Here is a 26,262-nt window from a genome sequence, read left to right as displayed (position 1 = left end):
TAACCACAGAAAGCGGACCTACCATCACAAAATAGCTTTTTATAAATCTGATCAGCATTATAGGCTACTAAGGGAACACAGATGGAAGCCCAGTTCTCAATCCAGAGAAAGTGTTGTGAGGAATTCCCATGGCATCCCAATACAAGATTATCACTTGGGATTCCCCTACTTCCGTATTCTCTGCTAGGGCTAAAAGTTCAGGGCACAGTCCACTGAAATGCTCAAGCCTCTTTGAAATTAATGGCACAGTGCAAGAACATGGTGGATCGTGTTTCTATATTTATTATGTTTTGATATTCTACTGGAAGCCACCCAGAGAGGCTGTGGAAACCTAGCCAGATGGGTGGGGGTATAAATAATAAAATTATTGTTATTGGTCCTGGTTTGTGTCTTTTGCTCTTGTGCCCTAAGCCACAAGAAAGGCACCATTCGCCCAAGAGGAAAAATGCTCTTCTGCAGTATATTTATTCCAGTAACAGTGGACCAGTACTGGTTGATTCTGGGTCCACAGACAGGCTAAAAGAATGAGGAACGGCTTGGAATAACTTTATGCTCAGCAACCTCCAATACAAACTTGAGCAACAACTTCACCTTTGAAACTAGACTAAGCCATGTGACTATAGGACAAGTCTATTTCATTAACACTAAGGGGGTAGCTTTATAAACTCTAATTTATAAGCTCTATTATTACATGGTAGCTATTATTGCTCTGGTGCAAGGTCTACTTTCAAGACTGGTGAAAAGTAGACCTTCGTACCAGTACGACTTCACCGTTACAAGGATAAATATAGTTGATGGAACCTTTTGCCAATGCTGGAAGTCAACAGCACTGGAGTAGCCAAAACTTATTATCTACCCTTAGTTATTTTTTGTTGACGATCTGAATTTTTGTTTTTAAAAAGGGAAATTGTAGAACTTCAGTATAAAATATTCACATTGAAACATCAATACATTTTACAACTATGATTCCTCATAAATATATTCAGCTGGGTTTGAATGTTTAGTTTGCAAATTTTATTTACAGGGGGAAAGGATTAGTCAGATGTTTCCAAGTGTTGATGATAAATTGTCTCTCTCTTTTATTTCACATTTAATAAATCATTGGGTATCTTATTTCCAATGCAGAATAACAACAACAAAAACAGCCACACTTATTTTCCATGCACAGAAGTCTAAAATAGTTGAGCTTTGAAACTTTGGCATATAAATAGGACAAACTGTGGAGCAAACACATGTCTAAGCTTGAAGAAACGTTATGGTGGATAAAAATAAGGCCAAAAGCCAATCCAGTCATGCTTACTTGCATGTTCTAAGATTTTTTTGATATGTTCTGCTCTTTTCTGATCTAATTGTCTAGGCTGGAAAATGAGATGGAAGGTGCCCAGAAAATGTTCACAGCTCACTGAGTAGCAAATTACTTATATATTCAATAAGCACAATGTGTGGAATTAAACTAATGAGCCCTATCAGCACGGCTCTTGAAAGTGAATTATACCATCAAAATTTGGGTCTCCCTTAAGAGCAATTGAAGTTGATGGAATTGTATCATATGTTGTGAAGGCTATCACAAAACAATCTCTTTAACAATGGTCTTTTATTTCTTTCTGGGGGAAATGTAGCTTTTCAGAGTCTTGCAGGCAAGTGAAAAATTATATAGAATATTTTATTAATTCGTTTGTTTATTTCAAACAAACAAGGGAATGACCGAGAAGCTCAACTCTCACAGAAGGGATCCAATTATTTAAGAAAGGAGGAGGATGAACTTCAAACTCTTCCCCCTTTTACAGCATACATGTTAAAGAAGGGCAAAAAATGGTTGTGGACAATGATCAGGTCCTGGCACCTTTCCTGTGAGGAAGGACTGAGGATGCTGGCGCTTTAAGCAGTGTTATGGTTAGATAATTTTAGACTGTTGATTTAATGGTCTTTTGCAGGGAGGATTTTTCTTTTTTTAAAAAATGTTATGTTAAGGTATGTTATATGGTGCTTTTTAACCCAAAGGCCCTTACAGCAGTGAACAGCACATTGAGGGTGGATCTGTCTCTGTTTTGCTTGTCTCAGTTTCTATCTTTTCCAGTTTTAAATTACGTTCTTCACATTTTGCAACAATTTGCAAGTTTTTTGTTTGTTAAAAAAACCCTCATGAAAATTCACCAGATTTTAGCATGATGTTTTTCTGAACGCACACATTTTTATATGCAGTTTTGACTAATGTACACATTTCTGCAAGTAATTTACCCTAATATAATGCATGTTTGTATTTTACTTTCCTATTTATGTACAGCATTCCCTAACACATGCATTTGTTGTGTGTAAAAACTGGTTGGAGAACTGCACTGTGAAATTCAGATGTGCAAATTTCAGAGGACAGCTGTGTTTCAGTTCACATATTGTTTCAAAAAGCGGAAAAAGATTTGCCTTTAAATGTGTACTAAATCAAATTCTTTTTCCATCCCTAAGCATATTAATGCAGAATAAAGGTGCAATAGGACAGAAAATCATAATCTTTGCTGCAACAATAAATGAAGAAATCTAAAATTAACCAATTTTTGAGGGTTAAGACAAACCTAATATTAAAGGAGAGCTCACAGTTTGTCCCTGTTTTCCATCTTCAGAACACATATACAGGTACCTGTCATTTCAGTTGCAACAGTGAAGTGAATACTAGCTCAGTCTTGCCCTTCCCCCATTTCAAAGTGTTGCAAGAATAGTAATGGACATATGCATTCATTTGTTGCTCTCTCTTACTATATCTGTATATCTATATATGGTTTTTTTTGCTAAGTGCAAAGCAGGTCTAGGACAGGAGGGGTAGGAAGGCTTCTTGATGACATTTATGGGGCCCTGCCAGTCAACACCATGAACAACCAGCATCTACCTGAAACTTGCAGGATGGATTTTCACCCCTGGAAAAGAAATGCACATTTGAACCATGGGTGCTTCCAGAGCCTGGAATTGAAAGCCTAACATTTTTCCATCAGTGTTGTGACCCAAACAAAATGTATGTATATTTCTGTGGGTGATCTGCATGGCTATTCTGAGCACATCCAAGTTTTTGTTTTATTTCTTGGGTTCTTTCTAGAAGAATGTAGCTGAAACCCCAGTGTTTCCATCTTGCTGATCAAAATTTCCATGATTTCCAGTTCTGAAATACCACCCTCTCCCTTAGTCATATTTCAGTTCTGCCACTTACCCCCATATGTGCTCACTTAAATTTATCTCAAGGGTCTGCAAGTTGAAAATCATGCTTTGTTTCCACGTGTTTCTCCCCTTTTGGCATTCACTATAACATAGTCGCACGGCAAAGTCACATGCAGCCCCATATGTACTCTATTTTGCGAACTGCAAGGAATCTGTTTCAGCCAGTGAAAGAGTAAACTTATTCGAGCAAACTCATGAGGTGAGACAGATCATATAATGATTAGTCATAGGAAAGTATGTGTTCCAGGACCAAACAAATGGCTATCACTTGCACAGATGGGTAGGGAGGAATAATAATCAAGATTTCTTGCTTTAAATGTCTATTAATTTACACTAGAGATGGGAGAGAAGTTCGGGGGAGGGGAGGGAGCGGCCAGGGAAAGGTGGCACCTTACCATTTCATCTGAGGGTGTTGAACTGGGCCAGGCCGGGCCAGCGCACCAGAAGCTGGGCATTCAGTATTGTAGACCGAATTCTGTTTTTTTTTTAAATGATATTTTATTCAAATTTCAAAAAAAGATTACAAAAATAATAAGAAAATAAAGGGGGAAAAAGCAAATACAAAATACAGAGTAGAAAAAAAGAAAAAAGAAAAAACAGTAAAAAATAAGTCCATCTTTCAATGTCTTGCCTTTCATTCACTTGTTTCCCTGACCTCCTCACACCTCCCTTTTTTGTATTCCATTTCGAGTAGTTGGTTCAGCAAATCCTTTCCCTCTTTGTTTTTATCTTAGTTCTTTATCTTAACATATTATAACCTTATATTTTCATCTATTAACAAATCATTTTTACGTACTCCTTTTTAACATTGTTGCTAAAACCGCTTCATTTCATTCCGACATCATTTTAACATTCATTAATTTTGCAGTGTTTCCGTAAATAGTCCTTAAATTTCTTCCAATCTTCTTCCACCGACTCTTCTCCCTGGTCTCGGATTCTGCCAGTCATTTCCGCCAATTCCATATAGTCCATCACTTTCATCTGCCATTCTTTCAGAGTGGGTAAATCTTGTGTCTTCCAATACTTTGTAATAAGTATTCTTGCTGCTGTTGTAGCGTACATAAAAAGAGTTCTATCCTTCTTTAACACCAATTGGCCGACCATGCCCAGGAGAAAGGCCTCTGGTTTCTTCAAGAAGGTATATTTAAATACCTTTTTCATTTCATTATATATCATCTCCCAGAAAGCCTTAATCCTTGGGCACGTCCACCAAAGGTGAAAGAATGTACCTTCATTGTCTTTACATTTCAAACATTTATTATCGGGCAAATGATAGATTTTTGCAAGCTTGACTGGTGTCATGTACCACCTGTAAATCATTTTCATAATATTCTCTCTTAAGGCATTACATGCCGTGAATTTCATACCTGTGGTCCACAACTGTTCCCAGTCAGCAAACATAATGTTATGTCCAACATCTTGTGCCCATTTAATCATAGCAGATTTAACCGTTTCATCCTGAGTGTTCCATTTCAACAGCAAGTTATACATTCTTGAAAGTATCTTAGTTTTGGGATCTAGCAGTTCTGTTTCCAATTTTGATTTTTCCACCTGGAAGCCAATTTTTTTATCCAAATTGTAAGCCTCCCTTATTTGATAATAATGAAGCCAATCTCGCACTTTATCTTTTAGTTTCTCAAAACTCTGCAATTTCAGTTTGTCTCCTTCTTGTTCCAGAATTTCCCAATATTTCGGCCATTTGGCCTCCATATTGAGCTTTTTCTGGGCCTTTGCTTCCATCGGTGACAACCACCTTGGGGTTTTATTTTCAAGTAGGTCCTTATATCTTATCCAGACATTAAACAATGCTTTCCTGACAATATGGTTTTTAAATGCTTTGTGTGCTTTAACCTTGTCATACCACAAATATGCATGCCACCCAAAAACGTTATTAAAACCTTCTAAATCCAAAATGTCTGTGTTCTCAAGAAGCAGCCATTCTTTCAACCAGCAGAATGTTGCTGATTCATAATAGAGTTTAAGGTCTGGCAGGGCAAATCCACCTCTTTCCTTTACATCAGTTAATATTTTAAATTTTATTCTGGGCTTCTTGCCCTGCCAGACAAATCTAGAAATGTCTCTCTGCCACTTCTTGAAACAGTCCATTTTGTCCAAAATTTGCAATGATTGAAACAAAAATAACATTCTTGGCAATACAATCATCTTTATAACAGCAATTCGACCTAACAAGGAAAGCTTCAAATTTGACCATATTTCTAGATCCTTTTTCACTTCTGACCAACATTTCTCATAATTGTCTTTAAATAAATTCAAGTTCTTAGCGGTCATGTTAACCCCCAGGTATTTTACTTTCTTAACCAATGTTAAACCTGTCTCCTTCTGAAACCTCTCTTTCTCAATCGGTGTTAAGTTTTTCTCAAGAACCTTAGTTTTTAACTTGTTCAACTTAAATCCTGCCACATGACCAAATTCTTGAATCAATTCTAATACTCTTTTAGTACTAGCTTCTGGCTCCTGTAACGTCAGTACTAAGTCATCTGCAAAAGCTTTCAATTTGTACTGTTTAGCTCCGACCTGTATACCTTTAATCAAACGGTCCCTTCTGATCATATTTAGCAAAACCTCCAGGACCGAAATAAAGAGCAATGGGAAAATTGGGCAGCCTTGTCGTGTCCCTTTCTCTATCTTAAATTCCTCTGTCACCACATTGTTAACAATTAGTTTGGCCTTTTGTTCTGAGTAAATTGCACCTATACCGTTTTCAAAACCTTGACCAACCCCCATCCCCTGAAGATTTTACTTCATAAAACTCCAAGAAATATTGTCGAAGGCTTTCTCCGCATCTACAAATATTAAGACTGCTTTAGCATTAATATTCACTTGCAATTTTTCCAAAATATTAATTATATTCCTCATGTTGTCAGACAAGTGTCTGCCCGGGAGAAAGCCAGCTTGGTCTTTATGTATCTCCTCCACTAATACTTTTTTTAGTCTTTTAGCCAAAATGTCTGCAAAAATTTTGTAATCCACGTTAAGCAGGGATATGGGGCGGTAGTTCTTAAGTTGTGTCTTTTCAGACTCAGTTTTCGGTATAAGTGTAATATAAGCTTCCTTCCACGACTCTGGCGCTTTTTCCCCCTCCAAAATTTCATTACAAACCTCCTTTAGTGGTTGAATTATCCAATCTTTCAGAGATCTATAGTATTTTGAGGTTAAGCCGTCCGGCCCTGGAGATTTGCCCAACTGCATATTCTGGATGGCACCTTCCACCTCCTGTTCTGTGATTTTATAGTTCAACATTAACTTGTTTTCTTGAGAGATTTTTTGTAGTCCATTTGTTTTTAAGAACTGGTCTATATCAAACTCTTTCTGTGGCCCTTGTGTATATAACTGTTTAAAGTACCTCTGGAAACATTTTCTAATTTCCACTGGATTCTGAATATTCTTTCCTTCCACTTCCAAGTTAGTAATGGTGTTAAGTTTTTGTTTTTTTTTCATTTGCCAAGCTAACAGTTTTCCACATTTATTGGCCGATTCAAATGTCCTTTGTCTCATCTGTTTAATTTTCCATTCTATTTCCTGATTCATCATTTTCATATATTGAACTTGATATAACTTTATTTCTCTCAGAATCTCTTGTGACTTTGGTTTCGCTCTCAGTTTCTTCTCACCCTCTTTTATTTTTTCCAAAATTTTGTCTTTTTTTCTCATTTTGAGTTCTCTTCTTTATTGCATTCTGTTGAATTAGAAACCCCCTCATAACTGCTTTGCTTGCGTCCCAGATTACTCTTTTTTCAATGGTAGTGTTCATATTTATCTCAAAATAGTCTCTCAAGGTTTTTTGGGCCTTCTTAGTAACCTCTTCATCTCTAAACAGGGTGTCATTCATCCTCCATCTGAAGGAACCAGTTGGTGTTAGTTTCATCTCCATTTTCACAGCATTATGGTCGGAGCAAGTTTTAGGGCAAATTTCCACTTTTCGAGTCTTAGGAGCCAGTCCTCTAGTTATCCAGATTTGGTCAATTCTTGTCCATGTCATTTTGGCTTCAGAGAAGAAAGTTCCCTCTCTACCCAAGGGATTCTTTGTTCTCCAAATGTCAATTAAGTCCGTATTGTCAGTCATCTCAAAAAAGGTTTTTGGTAGTCTGCCATCCTTAGTAACTACCTGTCTCTGTGCCTTGTCCATATATGTGGATACCACTCCATTCATATCTCCTATCATGATAATGTTATAATCCATATAGTCCAGCAATGTCTCATGCAACTTTTTAAAAAATTCCGATTTCCCCTCATTTGGTGCATAAACTCCTACTATCAGAAATTTCTCTCCTTGTGCTCGAATTTCAATTGCCACAAATCTTCCTTGGTCATCTTTAAACATAAATTTCGGTGATAGGCTCTCTTTTGCATAGATCACTACACCTCTTTTTTTTACCTTGTCCGATGAAATAAACTCTTGACCCAATCTTTTATTGATCAATACTTTCCTATGCAGCCTTATCATATGTGTTTCCTGTAGACAAATCAAGTCCAATTGTTCCTTTTTCAATAAATGAAAGATTTTTTTCCTCTTCTCTGGGGAGTTAAAACCATTAATATTCCAGCTTAATAGTTGCAGAGCCATGGCGTGGTTACTTTGCTTTTCCTCCAACTGCACCCAGCAATTGTTCTTGTTCTGTCGGTGGTATCACTTTCTCTAAGTTGTCCAATCCAAATGATAGTGATGATATGTCTAATATTCCTGGTTTTAGTGCTCTTAGCTCTTCTTCAGATTCTTTCTGCAAATCTTCTCCGTGATCTTTCAAAAATCTTTCTTTATCTTCCACTGATCTTATTTTTAACTTTCTTCCTTTGAAAGTAAAAGATAGGCCTTGAGGGAATTCCCACCTGAAAAGAATTCTATTGCTTCTCAACAGGGTCACCAGGTCTCCGTAGTTAGACCTAAGATCCAGAAGGTATTTCGGAATGTCTTTGAATATCTCCACTCTTGATTGATGTATTTCCAAGGTCTTCTGAAAATGCAGACTCAATATTTTGTCTCTCTCCTCTTTTGTTCGGAGGGTAATCAAACAGTCTCTCACCCTGTTCTTTCTCCCCCCTCTTCCGAGCCTGAAAGCACTTACTATCTTGATATCTTGCTTCTCTGAATCTAAGTTCCAGAAGTCTGCAAATTCATGCATAAGAAAGTCACTTAGGTTATCTTTCTCAAGTTCAGGTACCGCCCTGATCCTTAAATTTGTCTGTCTTTCCTTCAGTTCAATCATAGATAACATTGACCTGTGGTCCTCAAGTTGCCTACATATCGGTGGTATCTTTTCCTCTACGGCCAGTGCTTTTTCCTTTGCTTCTTCAGCTGTCTTTCGGGTCAAAGTAGATTCCTGCAGCAATTTCTCAATAGATTCTGTGTTAGAATTCACCTTCTGTCCCAAATTATTGATGCTTGTAGTATTCTGATCAATTATAATTGATGCTTCAGCCACTTGTTCACTCAGTTTTTCCAGAGATTTTGCCTAATGCCACAGCTAAAACATCTTCAGATGCCATTCCTTTTGGATCAACTTGAACAGGTGCTGCCCCTGATGGTGCAGAAGGGCCAGATGCTGATGCTCTTCGCTGCTGCCGAATTTTCCCAGATCTTGTTGCTTTTCCCTGAGGCAAGTTTGGCATAACACTATCTGAAGCTCAAGGTCAGTCCCACGGCCGGAGTTTATTTTGCTGTGGAAAATTCCCCTGGCCAATTTGGAGTGGAAAATTCCCTGGCCAGTTGTAACAATTGCAAAGTTCCTCTAGGGGGACACAGTAACAGTCAATTCTTGTTGCGTTAAAGTAACTTTTCCAAATCCCCCATTTAACAAAGTGAACAACCGTTTCAATTTCAATTTCAGTTACTTTACAGTTCCTTAAAGTCCGGAGAAGCCAGTCAGAATCAAAAGTATCTCTCTTGCAGAGTTAACTGTCAAAAGGTTACAATGTCCATAAACAGCACAATTCACAGTACGGCAATCTTATTAGCACTTGACAGCCCGTTCCCAGGCATTAAGCGGTAGTCTTTGTTTCTTTTTCCTCTCTTTTTGCAGGCAAAAATACTTCTCCCTCTTCCCTCCCCTCTCCTGCAATTCAGGGAGGGAGATCTTTTGATGTTAGGATTTAAGTCCTTTTAAAGCGATTTTCCAGGTCTTAGTTTAAGTAGTCTTTGCTTTGATCTGTTTACAAGAAACGTTTTCGGTACCAAATTAGTGCTTTTTCTTCCCTTATTTTCAAATCTTTAAATTCAACCTACTCACGGTAGTTGTTTTGCTGGCCGAATTGTCACAGGAAAAAGTCAGCGCTCTCCGACAACAGCTGTGTGGCTTCACTCCACGGAAGAAGCAATTGACTCTCAGCACCGCGCCGCTCACCCCGTTTCGCTCCGGAGCCCGTAACTGGGTTCCTTTGCAAATTGGGGGGGGGGCGCTGAAGGTGCCCGCCGAGTCCCACAGTCACAGGCTTCACCCGCCTGTGGTTTTTTGAAGGGTCCCCGCTTCGCCGCAGCGGCAAGACCCAATTTCCGTAGAGCTATCTCCCTCCGAGTTAGAGGGAATCCGCCATTGCCGATGGCGCCGACTCCGGAAGTGTAGTAGACCGAATTCTGTGGCACTTCTTCCTCGCTGCGATTAGACAAGACGACTCCTTGTTGAACTTCTATTGAACCTTTCTACTTCAACAGGCAATTTTAAGGACATTCTCTGTTTTTCTGTTTAATTTCAATTGATAAATCTACTGCAAGCTTTTTATTTTTTTTTTATATACACCACTTAGAAACTTCACTAGGTAAGCAGTATATAAACAGCTTAAATAAACAAAAGCCTGTAAAGCATAGCAATTATTTATAAATTTGCATCTATAGGTAACCCATGCTGTAATCCTTATTAGGAGCAGGGAAGAGACATTGTAAAAGCCAACAGAGGGCCCATAATCTGACCCCCTCCCCTTTTCTCTACAGCAGTGGAGCATGCTCACTAACCTTTTTCTTGTAGGAGAATTCCGGAAGCCAGCTTGGAGGAGAAGGCAGAGAGCTTGGAAGAGGCCTGGATGTTTTGCCTGCTTCAAGAGTTGCAGATTTGTCCAGGCTCCTGCTCTACCATCAGATGTTTTTGGAGAGAGAGTGCCTGTAAGGAACTGTAAGTGTTGCTCTGATTAGGACCTGCACTTGGAACTCTGAGGTCATTTCAATTGTTGGATCTACAAATTGCTTTGTTCTTCTTTGGTTCAGTAAAAAGGTAAAGGTAAAAGGCCCCTGGACAGTTACGTCCTGTCAAAGGCGACTATTGGGTTGCGGTGCTCATCTTTCTTTCAGGTCGAGGGAGCCGGCGTTTGTCCACAGACAGCTTTTCGGGTCATGTGGCCAGCAGGACTAAACCACTTCTGGCACAACGGAACACCATGATGGAAGCCAGAGCGCATGGAAATGCCGTTTACCTTCCTGCCACAGTGGTACCTATTTATTTACTTGCACTGGTGTGCTTTTGAACTGCTAGGTTGGCAGGAGCTGGGGCAGAGCAATGGGAGCTCACCCCGTCATAGGGATTCAAACCACTGACCTTCCGATCTGCAAGCCCAAGAGGCTCAGTGGTTTAGACAGAGCGCTACCCATGTCCCTACCGCTGAAGACATGATACAATCCTGCATGGTATACATTCAGTGAGCCATAATGGCATATTTACAGATATAAGTAAGTATATGTTTAGTTTAGGGACGCGGGTGCCGCTGTGCGTTAAACCACAGAGCCTAGGACTTGCCGATCAGAAGGTCGGCGGTTTGAATCCCCACGACGGGGGTGAGTTTCCATTGCTCGGTCCCTGATCCTGCCAACCAGCAGTTTGAAAACACGTCAAAGTGCAAGTAGATAAATAGGTACTGCTCCGGCGGGAAGGTAAACGGCGTTTCCGTGAGCTGCTCTGGTTCTCCAGAAGCGGCTTAGTCATGCTGGCCACATGACCTGGAAGCTGTACGCCGGCTCCCTCAGCCAATAAAGTGAGATGAGCGCCGCAACCCCAGAGTTGGCCATGACTGGACCTAATGGTCAGGGGTCCCTTTACCTTTACCTTTACATTTAGTTTATAAATTATTTATGGCTTGCATTTTATTCATTTGATAGGCTGGTGCAACCATGGGTTGGAGGTCCATTTTCCAGATGGGACAGAGTTTGGCTACCATTGGTGAATAGTGGTTACATAAAAAATTCATATAAATTACCACATGCATTTCCCCCGTTGTTAATCTGTGGCCTCCTTTGGGTGTGAGAGATGCATTTCCCCTTTTTGGGTGGTCATTGTATGAAGTCCACTTGAAGTCCCTTACTTTTCATGGATCCAGCAAACTGTCTCCTTAGTTCTTATAGAGCAGGGTTTCCCAAACTTGGTTCTCCAGCTGTTTTTGGACTACAATTCCCATCATCCCTAACTAGAGAGATCAGTGGTCAGGGATGATGGGAATTGTAGTCCAAAAACAACTGGATACCTACATTTGGGAAACCTTGAGCAGCAGAGAGGAAAGCAATATTATTCCCTAATATGTCATTTGTGATACATCAAGCCAGTGTTGGGAAAATCAAGACTATTTTTCTCGCCACTGCATCCCCCCATTCCACCCCTCACCCTCAACTGGCTTTTCTCACAAGGTAACATTGCTCTCTCTTCCCTAAACACGAACCAACGTCAGTAAGCAACAAATCTGGAAATCTCTCTAGGAGCCAAATCCCAGCTGGGACACTAAATCATTTCACAAGAATGTGTCCTGCTGAGAGGTATTTGTATCCCAGTCTCATTACGCCGTACAAAAGCGTGTTCCTTTTAAATAAAACAAGTTTTTTAGTCCACATGGCTAGGCGATCATAAAATTGCTACAAAAACAATTGCGATTGGCAGTCTCATAATGATCAGAGAAACATTCTGGGCAGGTCTATCACTTAAAGAATTGCTTTAATGCTCAGGGAGAAAGCAGATAATAGCACTTTGTGCAGTCATTGAAGCAGAAAGGAGAACATTAAACACACACACGTGTTTTGTTTCTCCACTTCCCCCAGCATAGAAAAAGATCACATGTTTGATAAGTTAAAAATGGTTTACTTACACTTCTTCAAAGGTCAGATTCATGTGATTTTCCATAGAGCAGTAAAAAAAAAAACCAGGCAGCAAAACTTAGGTTAGTTCCAAAGTGGTGAAAGTTCCAAAATTATTTGTATAGGAACATAAGGATGGCTTTGTAAAAAAAAGGGGGGCATGCAGTGTGAGCTTGGAGCAACCACTAGCTTGCCTGGTATTCTACTAGTTCCTAAAACCAGACAAAAATGAATGGATTGGAAATGAATGGATTGGAATATTTTCCCTGCTGAAATAAAATTTCCTCGGCCCTTGTTTTCGGTTATGCAAACATAGACCTGCTATTTAGCATAGAAGTCTCAGATGGTGGAAGTTTATAATCCAAAAGGCTGCTCTCATCAGCCTCCTGCCTTTTCCACATTTGCATAGGGGAGGGGATAAATGGTTACAACACTTGGGGGCATGAGTTGCTTTGGCTATTCAATATTGGCAGTGGCGTAGCATGGGTTGTCAGCACCCGGGGCAAGGCAAGTAATTTGCGCCCCCTAACCTGTGGATTTGCGCCCCCTAACCCGTGGATTTGCGCCCCCTAACCCATGGATTTGTCCTAACCCCAGATGTTGCTCCCGGTGCGGCCGGCCCCCCCTGCACCCCCCACGCTACGCCACTGAATATTGGAAACCCAAATTTATTGGGGCAGCTTTGCACATGGAAGGAAGCATAAAACAGCAGGGTCATCCTGTCAACTCACAACCCTTCATTCTCCGCATTCAATGTAACATTTGTTAACGTTGGGTGCAACAGAACTGCACTGTTAACTTGAGCAATAAATGTTCCTTTAACACAAACGCCTGTCTGCACGAACATACTGTTGTAGTTGCTTCTAAACCACCACCTTCTACATATGTTTTTGTGTAGTTGTATACACACAGGGTGCAATTAAGTACAATCTTACTTGCCAAACCCTCCCTCCCTCAAGCTTTGTGGCTTTTGTGAACTGTTGGCAGACACAACAGAAGTACAGGTATTTATGACCACCTTGTGGGATTTATTTAGCAGGTGAAAGACTGCCTGCCACCTGTTTCCATCCTAACACCCGTAAAACAATAATATTTCTAATTTGCATGCAAGGTTGGAAATAACATTTAGGGTTATAGCCATGTTCTGAACAGACCCATTGAAATTAATGGTCCTATGTTAGTCAGGCGGCAGGGGGAGAGGAAATGGTGGAGGGCTAAACGTGTGTCATTCAGACTGTCCTAAGCCAAGTTCTGAACCAGTCGCACTCCCCTAAATCTGTCTCTGCCATGCCCTCCAAGATAGTCCTGTGGCCTCAAGTGTGGTAGAGGTGTTAGTGTAGTCTAAAAACAGACTTGAAATTATCCTTGAATAGTTTTGCCGCTAGCAAGTTTGATCCTAGCAACAAATTTTCTCCCCAGTGACAGACTTCTGTATGAGAAAACCTCTGAAAGAGTGTGCTGGTCACTCTGTCCGGATGGTTGAAGAGCAGAGAGGAAGAATGATTCTCTGTACTGTATATAGTTCTGTTTTATTTTCCTTAGGCCAGTAGTTATACAAGCTATAGTGTTAATTCTTCAATAAATACTTCAAAGAACAACTGGAATGGGTGAGGTGTTTATTCCCACATGGGAAATCGCCAACAGATGAGCTGAACTGAGAAAGAAGATTCGGGAAGACTTTAGGCTGACTGAAAAAGGAACCCCAAATGATTGGCATAGTGCACGGACAAGAGGTTGATTGATGTCTGTCACACCAGTGTTGAAGAAAAAGGTGACTTCTAGTCCAGGTGACTCTAGTCTGTGGAATTGAAAGGTCACCATCTTGTGAAATGTCTGACTAGCCTTGAGAAGCGGAGTTAGTATGGAAAAGAGCAACAACCTTCTCTGTTGTGATGCCTGAATTACAGAAAAGTCTCTCAGGAGAGGTTCAGTTAGCCAGCCTCCTATTTGCCTATTTTTAAATTGGTTCTTAAGACCATTTTGTTCCTGTTGACATTTTCCACTTAGAGCTTGCAATTATGTATTTATAATCTGTTCGCTGAAAAGTCTTTTTTTATGCAGTTTTTTATGCAGTATTTCTGATGTTGGTCTGCTGTTTTATTGTAAATTATTGTACTTTAAATTTGTGATAATACATATATATTATTCTTTACTTTGTGAGCAGCCTTTTCCCATACGCTTAGTCCTAGGAAGGCAAAATATATTTAGTTAGTTATTGCCTTGTGAGAAATTTAAAAAAGGCAGAACCACTCCTTAAAAATAAAAAGGGGTTCAAGCTGGGGTGTGGAAATGTGTCTCTTTTTAGGGATGTTACAGTCACAGATCACTGGCCATGATGTTTCATAGTCACCTTATCCAGATGGAAAATCAGATTTAAGCAACAACCTTGAAGATTAGTATGAGTACGAGGGGGAGGGGGAAGGAGAGGAGAGAACAGCAATGATGGTGAGTCCTTGATGGAGAATGACTTCACCCATTTACCCTTCCCAAAAATTAATATTTGTAAGGAACCACAGTGAGGTCTTGTCCCACTGTGAGGTCTTGTTCTCATAATCACTCAACCTTCATGGAATGCTTATTAGGTTCTCAAAGACACTTGGGCTACATGGATCTTTGCCTGATCCTCAAAGCAACTCTTAGGTTATAATATTTTTGTTACAGGATTTGTATTATTGATTTATCAGTATCTGTAATTAAAGCATAGATCTGTAAAACATAATGTTTAATTGTTTTCTAAAAAATAATTGCACTTCTTTCCCTATGTTTTTAGCTGGTTCCATTTTAGGTGTAAGGGGCATTGAGTCCCTGTCAGGGAAAAGTTGGGATATAAGTAAGCAAATAAATAATAATTGATCATAATTGCAAAGTAAAATTCATATTAATGGCCCTACGGCGTGGTCTGAGAGGACCTGATGCAGTCATGTTTGGGGTCTGGTCAAGGCTTGGATGAGAAACTGCCTGGGAACCAGACAGTATCTATGAGGGAAGAAAGGTGGGATTTAAATGCACCAAATAAATTAATGCAGAGTAATTAATGATTTTTGTTTGTATTCTTTTTTAAAAGACGTCTTGAAGCCTCCCTGAAAATTCATCAGCATTTTCATGGAGAGTTTCACCTAATAAATACATTTTTGTATGCAATGTTGTCTATTGCACATACATCATAAAGACACCACAGTCTCTGCTGTGCCTCATTTCCAAAGGAAATACGAACCCTTGGTAAGTGCCTAAACCCCTGGAAACTCGCACCACTCGGAGATTAGGGTGGCGTGTAAGAATATGCTATAAAAAGCTAGAAACCAAAGTGATAGGCGTGGCTGATTTACCCATCACTGGCTGTCACTTGGCATCCAAAGAAAAACACTCACAGCTATTCCAGGTTATGGAAGATTCTAAAGGACACATTGCTAATTCTAGAAAAGCATGCTGCCCAAAATTGTCCTGATAGTTGCCTCCCAACCCACCCACCTTTTTCCTTTTTAAAGTTTTGAACATCTGCTCTGACCATCTTAGCTTCAAGGAGGATTATGTGACCTTTTGTCAATGGACGTTAAAAATAACAGCACCAAGCTGATAGATTTTGCATGGGCTTTGGGTGATGACTTTTTCTACCAGCAAATACGAAAAGAAGAAGTCAATAATGGGCGGTTAAAACAAAACAAACAACATTTACCCATTCTACCCTGTAGAATAAAACTGGGGAACAATAATTCAAATAATTTTTTAAGAATATTTAAGTATCACATACCAACTTGCTTCCTTTAACAGGCAAGGGCCTAAGAACTATCCTGTCTCATTACAGGGGGTGGGGATTTATGACAGGACTGTTCATCTATTGCACTTAGATTGTTAAATACCTCCCCCAAAGAGATCCTTCACTGAGTTTTCAGCATGCAACCAGAACCAGACTTTTCTTCAAAAAAAATTCTGCTGTCTTAGAGCAGCTGCTTAAGGAATTTATTTTCAACAGCTGTTGAAATTTTGCTAATGTTAAAATTTCATTTCATTTCATTTCATTGTTTTTATTTTATAGTTTTAAATGCGCTTTAAAGCTCCTTAAGCAGTTTACAGAAAAGCAGGGTATAGCTAAGAGTAAACATGGAAATCATGCTTAAGTAAATGAGCCAGCATGTACAGTGATAAAAGACTGGTCTAGTACCAGGGGTGCCAACCTGAGTAAAACATAGGACAACAGTGGCGAACCTAGGGCACGCAGAGCCCTCACTGGTGGCACGTGCGCCATCGGCCCATCCGACTGTTGTTTTGTTGTTTTTTTCCATTTGTTCTCCCACTCCTCCCCATGCTACTGCGTGCATCCACTGCTTAAACCCGGAACTTTTTCCCCCCTTGCTGGTAGCTGGCGATTGTTTTCAGCGATTGGTCTGTTTTTCAATTGGCTGCGGCAGTGGCTGTTTCTGATTGGGCGTAACAGCGTTCATTATTTGACCCCTCATGATTTTTCCCCCTGCACTTTTTTCGATGCTGCGTGGTCGTTCCCAGCTGCCCCCTCCAAGCCAGGCCTTGCCCATTCCCTTCTGCCTCCCCCCCCCCCCCGCTCCAATCCTCCACAGGCCCCTTGCCTCCTGTGGGCCTGACCTGTCAAAGCCAAGCCTATTCACAGGGTTGTTGTGAGGATAAAACTGGAAGGGGAGATCAACCTTGCCACTCTGATCTCACTGGAGGAAGAATGGTAGAGAAATGGAGTAAATAAGCATGTGAAGCACATGCAGCTAAGCTATGGATTTCAGCAGCTCTCCAGACAGTTTCAGAACTGAATAGCATCCAATGCACTATTTTATTTCTAGCAGATGTCATTATTCCTTGTCAGAGAGCACAGTCTCTTCATTACAGCGTATGAACCTAGTTTCCTACAGTTATGTAAGAACAAAGGATAGTAGCCAGAGACAGGCTTTTTCTCTGGAAGGAAGAATTGACTGAAATTGAAGATTTCGAGAGATCACTGTGGTAATTTAACCATGTTCATCAACCTTGGGTTCCCAAATGTCGTTGGGATAATGGGAGTTGTAGTGCAATAACATCTAAGGACCCAAGGTTGAAGAACATTGATTGTGAATACATTTTCGTTATCATTTTAAACGAAAGTAAACAAAACATCCAGAGCTGAGTGTTAAGAAGAGGAAGAGCAGTAAGGGGAAGTTACCGATTCAACAGTTGAGCTGAATAGACTTTTAATCAAAACCATATTATCATGCCTGTATTTTGGCAGAAATATAGTTGAAGAAACAACACAGAGCTACGGCAGGTGTATAGCAAATGATCATTATTGACACACCCACTGTTACTTTGGGATTTATGATTTAATAGCAATAAAGAAAGACAAAAAAGCAAAAAATTAAGTTGTAATCAACTGTTCCCTTACGGCTACAGAGTATGTGGATCACACAAAATGTGGTGCCATGGTTGGATTAACTTGAGAGGCCATTCTATCTGACCTAGGCTTTGACAGTGTCATATATCAATATGGCAAAAAATAACGGCTTAATAAACACATTTTCCAGTTTAGTCTCTCTTTAGATCAATAATCCCTGTCAAAACATCTTTATTTATACCTCAGTTATTTCTGTGCTCTAGTTGCATAACAAAAAGATGTCAGAACTTTTGGTTTGTATTTAGAGATTCTCTTGGTCAGTCAGATTCAAAAGGCTTTCTAAAAGGAAAAGGAAGCTTAACATTGTTACATCAAAATGCACAATGCAGTTTTTTAAAATAAATCTCATTATTGTCAAATGCCAGTTTATGGGGGAAGGGGGAGAGCAGTCTTCCAGCTGCTATCACTGCTTCTGCCAGAAGTCTACCATAAAGCTAAATCAAATGGCAATAAATTACTGTTAAGCACAAAGTTTAGGAACGCAGTTAGCACAATTTAAATTATTTCAAGCAAGGAAATGTCTTTTGATGGTCACAAAGAAGCAGATGACTCTAAATTAAACTCCATAAGCTTAGTAAGCTAAGACTCTATACTTAGCTTTTATATTTATGAATTAAAATGCAGAATGTTTTACAAAGGTCAATGAAATGCAGACCATGACATGGAGAAAATAATGCAAAACATAAAATAACAACAGTAAAATGCACACCAGAACCTTAAAAAAATCAGGGTCAAACCAGACAGTATTTTTAAAATGAAATGCAGCCCTTGGAGACTCCCAGTTTAAGTGGAAGAATGGTGTGAGAAAGGGGATACTTAACCCTTCCCCTTCCTGCTATTTTCTCTGCCAAAAATAACCACCTCAAGGGAAGGGGAAAGAATATATAAAAATACAGAATAATTTTATAGGGTAATTCTTCTATATGATATACAATAAAAGGCTTGGATAGTCTGATTATTTTATTTTAGCAAATCTTCATTCTCTAGTTCCATTTGCAAATCTGCTTCCAAATGAGACAGCTCCGCTGATTTGGTGTCCTGAACCCCTGGCCTACCTGGCAGCAAGTCGGTATGTCAAGTCCAAAGTCCAGGGGTCAAGCCACACAAGCAAAGTCCAAAGGTCAAGGAAACACAATCCAGGGTCAATCCAGGTAGCTAGGTCTGAAGTCCTGCAGTCAGGATACCGTCCAGAGTCAAACCCAAAGCACAGTCCCATAGAGATCCAGGAGCATCCAAACCAAGTTCCAGTGACAGTGAGCAAACACAGCCCCTCAGTTCTGCTTCCCTTTTGTACTTTGCTGATTGCAGCATCTGGGCTTGATGAGGCAGGTGACCCTCACCTGCTCCAAGCCTACTCCAGCTGAGCAATCACACCCCTCCTCCCAGAGCTAGTGAGCCCCACCTGGCCAACTAGGAAGCTGGGCTGTGGGCCCTTGCCTGTCTCAGCCTCCTAGAGTGCCACTCCTGCTGCTCTCTACACCTCAGAGCCCAGCCTTGCCGACCCCCGACCTAGTATGATACAGAGTGGGCCCCTTCTTCCCCCCAATGGCCATTGATTCCCACTTCAACTATTGGGTAAGACTGATTTGATTCTTCCCCACTTGTTTATGATGTAGATCTTCACTCACCCCTTCTTTCCTGACTCAGGGGGCGGGCACCATTTCACTTCAGGTGCCAAAATGTCTCCATCCTTCATTCCAGTCAGATGTGAATTAGGGTCACACAGGAGAGCACCTGTTGATTAACTTTGGTCAGGCCGGCTCATATTAGAGAAGGTATCATGGTCCCAAATTGTGCAGAGCTTTAACAGCCGTAACAATTTCAATGTTTCTATTTTGTTGTTTACTTGTATGTTTTCATTAATCCTCTAGGTGTAACAGGTAGATGTGGTTTTGCAACCCATCAGTATTGTTCCAGCTTAATGTCATATCCCTGGCTGGAGAACCAGGGTGCAAAATATCAGAAATGAGGCTTGTGGCATTAAGCTAGCAAGACAGAAACCTAGACCTCTCAACACTTTCATTAAATTCTTGGAAAGATTTCTGAAGTTTGTTAAAACCTGCACCACAAAAGGTGCATTTCAAAATTTTAAAATAAATAGTGACACCAAATATATACGCTGGGCAGCACTTTTGTAAATAAATTGCTTGACAAGACAAGTACAGTATACATCATCATCATTATTTTTTTTTTACGGACAAATCCACAACCTGACTAACCCAAAGGCTTTTCATTTAAAACGATCTGTTGAAGCCAATGGGACTGAATTGGCTGAAATCCAAATGCTTCAGGTGAACTGGGTTGTGAATTGGGCTACCCATCAATCAAACAACTATACACAGCCAGTATGAAATAAATCACTTTGTTCACTTTTGCAGAGGCTAAATCAGAAACCCACAAAATCCAGTGATACTACTTTTTAAAACACTTCTGTTTTTAATTAACTTAGATGACATGGGTGTGGTGACTATTGGAATTATTGGTCAGTACAGCCAAGCTCTGATTCTTAGTAGAACTGCTGCTTAGCATTCAAATATTCTAAGAAATACCCCCTTTTGTAGTGAAATCAGCATAAAATATATAGTGAGATGCTATTGTCCATTTTGTTCGTAAAAGAAAATCATTGCATTAAAGATAGTGGAAGCTTTAGTGCTTGATTTAGAGAACAAACTAGATTCACCTTGAGAAATAATTTTAAATAGGACAAATGTGCAAAGATCTTAACAGATCTATTGAACCAGATACCGGGATATTGAACCTAACATTATGACATATTAGGTTAGATTACTGTAATGTGTTGTACATGGGGCTGCCTTTGGAAACTACAGCTATTCAGTAGCCAGCTTTAGGGCTGGCCCAAGATATTGAGGGGGGTATGGCAACCCGCCCCCCCCCCAAGACTCATAACAATATTATACCAATTTGGGGTTGACTGTTAGTTTCTCAGCACAGTTTAAGAGCAGTTTTTGACCTATAAAACATTTTATGGTTCAAGACCCCAGTAACTCCTGGGCCATCTCTCCTCATATGAACCAGTCTGGATTTTGTAGTCTTAATCAGAGGTCCTCCTTCATGTGCTCAGTTTTAGGGAGTTGGAAAGGGTGACCACACAACAGCAGATATTTTCAGTGGTGGCCCTGCTCTCCATTTGTGGAATGCTATCCCCAGAGAAATACATCTGGCGACATCATTGTTTGTTTTTAGACACCAAGCTACGCCATTTTTATTTACCAAGTCCTTTGATAGTTAAGTGGTGCTGATATTTTAGTGGTAGTGAGGTAAGACTGGTTGGATGATCATTTTATAAATGTAATGTACATTGTTTTTAAACTTTCTGGCTTAAAATTAATTATATTTGTTTGTATTTTATCATGATAAATTCCTTTGAGACTTATTTGTATAAAACAACCGACAAATATAAATGATGGTGATGATGATAATAATACAGTGGTACCTCGGTTCTTGAACAGAATCCGTTCCTGAAGATCGTTCTACTTCTGAAACATTTGAAAACCGAGGCGCAAAGGGCTGGCTGCAAGTTCAGTTGGAAAAATTAAACACACAGCAGAAGCTGTTCCACTTCCGAAACACGTTCAAAAATGGAAGGAATTACTTCTGGGTTTTCAGCATTTGAAAACCAAAACGTTCGGCTTCTGAGACACTCGAAAACCGAGGTACCACTAAATAGTTGATAAGTCTTGTACCCATGAGGGCAGGGGGAAACATCATAATGGGTGGGAGGCATAATCATGGTGAAATTATGGTTTAAATCAAACTATGACTTAGCATGATATACAAACCATTTTGTTACTGTAAACATTTTCTGTGTTCAGACTTTTTTTTAGTAATCAAGATGTCTTAGACTATCTGTGTAACCAATGCCAGCTTTCAATGAAAATACCCAAACAGTGTATATTATCTTCATCAGTAAGTGAGTCCCAAGTGTCTTGTAAATTATGGGTCAGGAAGAATGGAATGTTATTGATCTTCTGAGTATTTGCATTTTTATTTTACCTAACATCTATGCCAATCTTATTGGAGTATTTTATTATACCACAGTGTATCCAAGTGTGAGCTCAGTTTTCTATGTTTGGTCACTATGGAGTCCTTCTTTAACACACCGTAAATTGTTCCACCAAACTCGTGAAAAAAATAAAGCAAAAAAAAGAGAGAGCTGAACTAACAAACAGAATGATTAATAACACAAAGGAATAATTTAAGAGACAAGGTTAACACATAAAATGATGATGTCTCGTGCAAAACATAGGTGAATGTGCTCCAATGTTATAAAAAAGTAAGAGAGAGTCTTGTGGCAACTTGTGGCAACTTAAAAGTAAGAGAGAGTCTTGAGCCAGTGTGGTGTAGTGGTTAAGAGCGGTAGTCTTGTAATCTGGGGAACTGGGTTCGCGTCTCCGCTTCTCCACATGCAGCTGCTGGGTGACCTTGGGCCAGTCACACTTCTCTGAAGTCTCTCAGCCCCACTCACCTCACAGAGTGTTTGTTGTGGGCGAGGAAGGGAAAGGAGAATGTTAGCCGCTTTGAGACTCCTTAAAGGGAGTGAAAGGCGGGATATCAAATCCAAACTCTTCTTCTTCTTCTTCTTCTTCTTCAAGACCAACTTTTTTTTAATGGCATAAGTTTTGTGGTCTATACTCCACTTTATCTGATGCATGTTGTGGAGTCCTGAACTGGCAAGCAGAAATACACATGCAGGGTGTGGCACGTGGAGGAGCAAATTTAGAGGGAAATTAAATGACAACATTTACCTGAAAGTCAAAGTTACCCTGACCAATTAACACAACAGTGCGGTGACCAGATAGTGAGGCAGCGTTGGTGATAAAACAAATAACCTGGGATTGGTAAGCCAATAATCACATGCAATGTGATTAAAAACAAAACAATATTGATTCAAGCCACAGGTGACATAACTGTATTGCCTGATAAATTGTAATTAACAGTTTCCCACTGGAGTTTTCTGTTGAAGTCTCTGTGTTCTTGTAGGGCCATTTTAAGGTCAGTTACAGAGTGCCCAAGTATGTTAAAATGTTCTCTGGATATTGCTATTTCTGATGTCCTCTTCATGTCCATTCACTGTTTTTGCGGAGGCTGGCTTGTTCTACGCACAGTGCAGATGGGCATTGTTGGCATATGATTGTATGCACCACTGGAAAATGAGCAAGTGAATGGTGTGGTGTCTGACATTATTAGCTTTGGTAAGAGTGTTGCCCAATATCGATATGGGGGCAAAGTTGGCATCCTGGTTTGCTGCTGGGCCTGGACCCTGTGTTTGTGTCTGTATTATCTGGCTTTCTGTGGCTAGGAAGTAGCTGTTTTAGATCATTGTGGATGAGAGGGAGGACAACTTGAGAAAGGGCTGCTATATTCTCCTCTGACTGTTGGGTCTTAAAGATTTTGGGGGTGATTTTAATCTGAAAAAGTATTGATTTTTTCCCCAGTGCACAGATTGAATGTATGTGTTGCAAAAGGGATGGTGAAGCATTTCATGTGACTTGCTCAAATATCAAGTTGTGTGAGAAAAACCCATGGGTGGGCCAGCATACAGTTTTTGTGGTAATTTAGTCATAGGGTCAAGTCGTACTGCATGTTCCTCATGAAGACAACCAGCCTGTAAGGGATAACACATTTTCCTACATTAAATAAATCTCTCCAAATTACTACTTGAATCAACCTTTCGTAAGGAGTCACCAGCCATTGCAGTCATGAGCTGCTCTCACACAGAAGAGAACACACTTGGGCTTCTTTTCTCAGCTGATTTAATTCACACTTCATTTTTCATGCCTTCTTAATTCTTGTCAGAAATGTTGCTTTCAAACAAGCCAACACCCATCTCCTCTGTATTCAGCAACCAGCTAGCCAGTCAAGACTCATGAAGCAGACTGAATTAATAATCACTCAGATTGTCCAAAAACATTGTAGCAGGTATATTAAGGAAATCTGGAAAGTATGTTCTGCAATAAATTACTCTATAGAGTAATAAACAAAATTAAATTACTGAGATTCAAGTAGTTGCTGTCCTGATCAGCAACTGATCAACTAAAAAGGAAGGCAGTCAGGTCAAATAATCCCAGTAACACAGACGAAAGGAGGTTAAAGTATAGCTTTAATAAGCAGTTATTTGATACAGAGGCCTCTGATTAACCTTCATTCCACACGTCCCTTCCTCCCAGTAGTATGTAAATAAAATGTCTTAATTTGAACATGCTACACCTGGCTAGAGACTGTTTATGTCAGGCTGATCATCCTCCCAGTTGGGTGCAAGTATTTTTAACAGTTCGTGATTAACGATAAATACAGCAGATATAGCGCACCTTATATTTAACTAAGCCAGTTGTTTTCTATACCCAAACATACACTTGAACATATAGTTGCCTGGAGATGAACACTGTGCAGCCAGACCTATTAACATGCCAGCCACTCCTATCCTTGCATATGCAAATCATTGAGACTTAACGCAGTTTCAATATTTCCCCATGGTGTAAATATTTTTGATACCTAATATTTTAGTATTTACATGTTGTTATTAAAAGATGGCGAGGCAAATTACTGGAGGACAAGGCAATCAAAGGCTACTAGCTGCACTGGCTGTGTTTTACTTGCACTTTCAGAGGTATTATGCCTCTGAATGCTGAATGCTGGGAGTCACAAGTGAGCAGAATGCCATCGTGCTCAAGTGCTGCTTGCATATTTCTGACAGGCACCTGGATGGCCACTTTGAGAACAGAATGCTGGACTTGGTGCGCCATTGGCCGGATCCAGCAAGGCTCTTTTTACATTCTGATGCTGAGGTTGAGGCAGAAAACACAGACAAATCCAGACATATCAATCCTACATTACTAACACTAGTGGCTTGGGTTGTATCTGGATGTGAGAATCCCTGACTTGTATCCCTGTTTCATCGTACTGTGTTTTATTGTATTTTGTAAACTGCCCTGAAATTCGGCAATGAAGTGTGGTATACAAATATTTAAATTAGTAACTAACTAACTAATAAAAAATAGCTGAAACTCAAACCTAACCATGTGCCCAAAAAATAACAGGTAAGTTACAATTTTTTTTATTAGAAAAATGGAGACCAGTAATAGAAAAACCAATACTGGTCACAAAGTGAGAGAAATACTCTTATCATTTAATTTACCAAATTCAATGGACAAATGCTGCTAATATAGTAAATAACAGCTTATGAAGTAATGAACTGTAGAAAAAAAGGATTAATGTATACAGTATTTTGATTCTGAAACAAGCTTTTTTGTAGCAAATTGTAATACAGTAATGTGATTCCTAAACCTGAACTAACAATATGGAGGGGGCCTTACTTTGGACTGTGTGGGAGCCCTCTCCTGTTTTGAGAATATGCCCTCTCTAAAGACCGGAGCTAGACTGCAGTGCCATGATGATCTTGTAACTTTTTTAGAGCAGATGGGAAACCTGTGACTCTCCAGATGTGGCTGGATTGTTGCTGTTGTTGTTTAGTCGTGTCTGACCCCATGGACCAGAGCACGCCAGGCACTCCTGTCTTCCACTGCCTCCCGCGGTTTGGTCAAACTCATGCTGGTAGCTTCGAGAACACTATCCAACCATCTCATCCTCTGTCGTCCTCTTCTCCTTGTGCCCTCCATCTTTCCCAACATCAGTGGCTGGATTACAACTCTCATAATCCCTTGCCTTTGCCCATGGTGGCTGGAGCATCTGATGGGAGCTGGAGTGTAACAGCATCTGGAAAGTGACGGGATCTCCACCCCTGCTTTAGAGGCGTCAGTGCAGGGACTCAGCTTGACTTGGTAGATGTATTGTACGTACCACGCCCTCTGAGAAGCTTGGTAGTGTGGAGACCTGAAACTACTGCAAGAAGCTGCTATCTAGCACTTTGCAGGCACCTACCTCATCACTGGTTGTTTCCTCCAATTGCCCCCACAAAATAATTGTGAGTGCCCTAAGTGTCATCATAAAAAAATACTCAGGTTTCATCTTAGAAAATATTCAGCATATGAGTATGAAGGTCAGTTAAAGTGAAACCATTCCAAATGTTCTTGTCTTGAAAGTGTCGAGCTCAGTTAGCAGCTGAAGGGAGGACAGGGGTATACATTTCACAAGTCCCTTCGCATTGCACTCTTGGTGTTTACACCAGACTTCAAACAGAAGCTTAGGGAGGATCTTCTGTTTGCCTTTGGGAACAGCTACTATAAATCTTTCCCTGCTGAAGTCAAGGTATGACATTTTAAAATATGGGATAGATGCCTTGGAGTAAAATTATATTGCTATAACTTAGGTGTCAAGCTGATGCTTGCTGGGTGTGATAGATCCATTTTAAGGGCTCTCTGGAAAGGGACTGTAGCTGGCCAATTTTTTATGAATAACTTGAGATAAAGGACTGTCAAGAAAAATTAATTAATTTTAAGGCTGCAATCCTGGACACGCTTGTATGGAGTTAAGGCTCTGAATGGGCTTACTGTTGAGGAAGTAAATTTAGGATCGGTGGATAGGGTTCTGGATGCAGAAAGTAAAAAAGCGTAGGTTAATGAAGCTGGGAAGAAAGCTTTTTGAAGACCGTGCACAGAAGAGGAAGAGGAGATAACCAAAGAGTGCTTCTGCT

At 40.1% G+C, this 26,262-nt stretch overlaps 2 long non-coding RNA genes across 3 annotated transcripts in view; one reads left to right on the top strand and one right to left on the bottom strand.

The window, feature by feature from the left end:
* Positions 1 to 10,292, bottom strand: part of LOC310758315 — a 29,218-nt gene extending 18,926 nt beyond the window's left edge. The window contains exon 1 of the long non-coding RNA XR_014545705.1: positions 10,166 to 10,292. This is a non-coding gene — a long non-coding RNA (uncharacterized lncRNA). The remainder of the gene's footprint in view (positions 1 to 10,165) is intronic.
* LOC310758301 overlaps positions 3,356 to 26,262 on the top strand; it is a 31,111-nt gene continuing 8,204 nt past the window's right edge. The window contains exons 1-2 of one of the 2 annotated variants that reach the window (XR_014545686.1): positions 3,356 to 3,400; positions 10,179 to 10,322. This is a non-coding gene — a long non-coding RNA (uncharacterized lncRNA). Of the gene's footprint in view, positions 3,401 to 10,175; positions 10,323 to 26,262 lie in introns of those variants that run through there. The other variant, XR_014545687.1, reaches the window with a different exon arrangement.

The sequence above is a fragment of the Podarcis filfolensis genome, assembly GCF_964270895.1.
Source record: "Podarcis filfolensis genome assembly, chromosome: 3".
In the NCBI taxonomy this organism is placed as follows: Eukaryota; Metazoa; Chordata; class Lepidosauria; order Squamata; family Lacertidae; genus Podarcis; species Podarcis filfolensis.
The sequence above is the reverse complement of the archived record's forward strand: the minus strand, read 5'-3'. Positions and strand labels throughout refer to the sequence as shown.